The 4,080-nt window shown below is 39.8% G+C and overlaps 1 pseudogene; it reads right to left on the bottom strand.

Annotated features, from left to right (window-relative positions):
* Window positions 1–911: 911 nt before the first annotated feature.
* Window positions 912–3,132, bottom strand: LOC141559543 (glucose-6-phosphate isomerase-like; annotated as a pseudogene).
* Between the last annotated feature and the right edge of the window lie 948 nt (window positions 3,133–4,080).

The following is a 4,080-nucleotide window of genomic DNA, read 5'->3' as shown; positions in this document are numbered from 1 at the left end:
TATATGAATGTTATAGAATATTATTCTTCTGTAAGAAACAATCAGTAGGATGATTTTAGAAAGGGCTGGAGAGACTTACATTAAGTGAAATGGGAAGAACCAGGAGACCATTGTACACAGCAACAAAATTATATGATGAACAATTTTGATGGATGTGACTCTTTTCAATAGTGAGATGATTCAGATGATCTTGTGATGAAGAGAGCCATCTACACCCAGAGAGAGGACTATGGGAACTATCAATCACAACATAGCATTTTTACTCTTCTTGTTATTGTTTGCTTGCATTTTATTTTCTTTTTCATTTTTTTTACTGGTTTGATTTGATTTTTCTTGTGTAGCAAGATAATTGCATATATTGGATTTAACACATTTTAAACACATAAATGTTTAACATATATTGGATTACTTGCTATCTAGGAGAGGGAAGAGGAAGCAAGGGGGGAATTGGAACACAAGGTTTTTCAAGGGTTAATGTTGAAAAATTATCCATATGTATCTTTTGGAAATTAAAAACTTTAATAAAATATTTTTAAAAATCATAAAAACAGTTCAATGGCTTCTACATCCTATTTTTTTGTTTGTTTGTTTATTTTGGGGGGGGTTGTTTGTTTTTGTTGTGTTTTTTTTTCCTTGCCATCTTCATTTTTTTAGATCAGCCCTGAAAAGTATGGAAAGGCTAAGCACTTGTATGATACAAAGGAAGGAAGGATTGAGAACCAAAAAACTAAAAACCCATCAGACTAAAGTAGCTTCATGAGGTAGGACTTATTTTCCTGACAAGGAAGAAGGACCCTGCCTTAAAGGATGACAAGTGAATCTCTTTGTGACAGGGCAGGAAGGAGCCAAATGGGCACTACAACAGAAATCAGACTGGGTCACAAAGGGCAGGCAGCTAGTTGCTTCATGACTTAGGCCCAATGCTGTTTGATAAAGTTGATCAGCCCATTGGTGAAAACATCATGAGAGGTCACAGGTTTATCAGAGTCCAACTCAGACTCAATTTTCTTTATCAATTGCTTTTCCAGTTCCACTCCCTGTTAGGATTCTTACAAGGTGCTAAGTCACTGGAATGGATATAATTATCTAATTTAGCATGGTATTTAACAGTTCTCTAGTTCAATAACGTATTTATTACAATTCCATGAGATTCACACTTTTAAGGAGCCCCCACAAGCCCAGGGAGTACCCACAAGCCCACTCTCTGGGAGGATATAAAGAGTCGGGATTCAGTCAAGGGGAAAACTTCAGGAGAGGACCTTGGGAGATTCACAACTAGGATTGACTTCTGGGTAACCCACAATCCCACTCTCAGAGGCAGAGTCTGATTCATTCCATTTTCCACCTTTGTGCTGGCTGGAGGCTTTGGATTCAGAGGGAGCTAGAGGCTGAAGCTGGGAGAAACAAAGGACTATCGGCAAGAGCTCTCAGGAACCAAGGACAGAGGAAGGCCTCCAGAAAACTAGCCGAGCCCCAAATGAAGGAGATAAAATTTGGAAAGAGATAGTAAAGAACTTTAACTCCTGGCTGGGTTTGGGATTATTGAACTGAACTAAAACAAAGGCTGCCTCCAGAAGCTCCAAAGAAACCTGCCCCGAGAGAACGACTACAATGTAGAGAAACAGAACACTACAACTCCCCACTAATCAAAACTACTGACATCCCAGACAACATTCTGGATAAAGATCTTGTGCTCATACATGGCCAATTAAATCTCCAAGAGTGAAAGATGTGAGCTTTATAAAGACCCTCAAATTATTAAGATGACTTCCCTCAAAGCCCTTATGAGGCCACAGCTTCTTCAGGGCATCATCATTCTTAGGTATAGCTTCCAGCTCCTTTTGTTCTTCCTCTGCTATCTTCCCCTTCAGTCTGATCTAAGAAGTTGTCTAGAAGAATCTGGTGATGGAGACCATTCCAGATTGGAATCTGCATTTGATGAGAAAGTCACAAGGAATTATCCAGAGACCCTCATGAATAAGCTGGTAGAAAGCATACTGATTGTCCATTCATCCCTGGTTCTACCCATACAATGGGGAACGTGTTGTATTCAATCAAGATTCCTGATTCAGGGATATACTTCCCATCAGACTCTATGTCACCCTGATGGAAGTAGGCAGCAATACAATGCACATATTAGTCATAGGACATCAGAGCCTGAGTCTCACACCTCAACAGTTAATGTACCAGATGCTAGCATGGCAAGAAGCACAGGGGCATTCCTCTTCAGGGGAGTGGTGAAGAAGCAATTGTCCACCCAATGACCCCCTCAACAGCTGTTCAAAGTTATCAAACCCAACATTCAGGGCAATGGGGAAGCCCATAGCTGACCACAAGTAACATCCACCAACCCAATCCCAAAATTCAAACATATTTTCAATATCAATTCCAAAGTCTTTAACTTTTGGTGCACTAATAGACAAGGTCACAAAATGCTTTGTCATGGCTGAAGGATCTTTTGCTGCCTGAAGGAACAACCCCTTAGCTATCTCTGCATCGGTGAATGTCTTTGATGCTATGATGAAGAGGAAAGTTTCAGGATTGAGTTCAGCAAAAGCCTTGATAAAATGGGTACTGTCAATATTGGAGACAAACCAGGCATGAGGACCTCCTTTGGTGTAAGGCTTCGGGGCATCTGCACCCATCGCAGGACCCAAGTCAGAACCTCCAGTGCCAATATCGATCACATCTGTAATCGTCTTCCCTATGTAGCCTTTCCAGTCTCCACCATGGACAGAATGCCTTCATTTTCTTCAGCACTTTGTTCACCTCTGGTATCATATCCTTGCCATCCACAAGCATAGGTCTATTAAAGCAATTCCACAATGCCATGTGGAGCAAGCCTGGTCCTCAGTGAAATTGATCTTATTTCCCTTAAACATTTCTTCTCAAACATCTTCCACCCCATGAGATATTAGCCAGTTCAATAAGCATCTTCAATCACATCTTCTCTTGTGAGGTTTTTGGAATAATCCACAAGAATGTGTCCATTTTTAGTGTCCAGATTCAAGCTGAAACAGTTTAAGTAGTCTGATCCATCTCAAAAAGGTGCTGAAGGTGGAGCTCTGATCCAGGCTTGCAAAGCCACTGGACTAGCTTTTGGAAGTTGGAGTCCTAGCTAAATGGAGCCATGATGGGGATACAAGGGGCCATGATGGAAACACCAATGGCCATGAAAGGAACAGTTTGAATCTGAAACACTTTATAGTTTGCAAAATTCACATCCTTTCAAATATCAATAATATTTTTAAACTAGACATGTGATTTTATTGGTATAGAAAGTAATTAGTAAGAAAACTCTCTCCTAAAGCATACTGGCACTTGCTCTGAAACTTAAAATTTCATCAATATACTCAGAGTTCAAAAAAGTTAGATTAATTTCACAAGGTCACAAAGCCAGTAATTCAGAGACTATATTTGACTTCAGATCTTATACATTCAGAGACAAGCTTTTTATCTGTTATATCCCAGCTGTCTCTTTTCATTATTGTTCTCTAAGCAAGAAATGAAAATCAAAATATGGATGGAGAAGTATGTGAGTGATCATAAGAGATGGCCCTGTGTATGCCCTGATGTCTTCTGAATAGCTGAAAAGGATGAAGAATGGGGGTCTGGGACTGACTAGATATAGGAAAATGGAATGAATATCGACTCTCACTCTGTGATCTTGGCAGCTCCACTCCAGAGCAAATCAAAAAACTGAAAGAACCTACTTAAGAGCAGAGGGTATTGGAATAAGGAGAGAAGAGAAGTTCTAGTAGAGATTGCTGTTTCTTGTGGGCTGAACAGGGTAGCCCAGGTGAATGGTGAAGCCCAAGTGGAAGATGACCCAAATAAGTATGACCAATAAAACCCATTTCTAATTGCAGATTCAGTGTCCTTTTCCCTACAACATGCTCCCTCCTTCCCATTCTTTCCATTTTCTTTCTCATCTTTTTCATCTTATAATTCTTTCTTCCTCCATTATGAGTAGGAACAGACAGGATCTGTAAATTCATTAGCATAGAAAATTCTCTAGTAAGCAAACATTTTCTCTGTAACTTAGAGTCTTAGAGTAGCCTGAGGTATTACAAAGTTAAA

This window comes from Sminthopsis crassicaudata, chromosome 3, assembly GCF_048593235.1.
Source record: "Sminthopsis crassicaudata isolate SCR6 chromosome 3, ASM4859323v1, whole genome shotgun sequence".
In the NCBI taxonomy this organism is placed as follows: Eukaryota; Metazoa; Chordata; class Mammalia; order Dasyuromorphia; family Dasyuridae; genus Sminthopsis; species Sminthopsis crassicaudata.
Note: the sequence above shows the minus strand (reverse complement) of the source record. Positions and strands in the feature narration are given on the sequence as shown.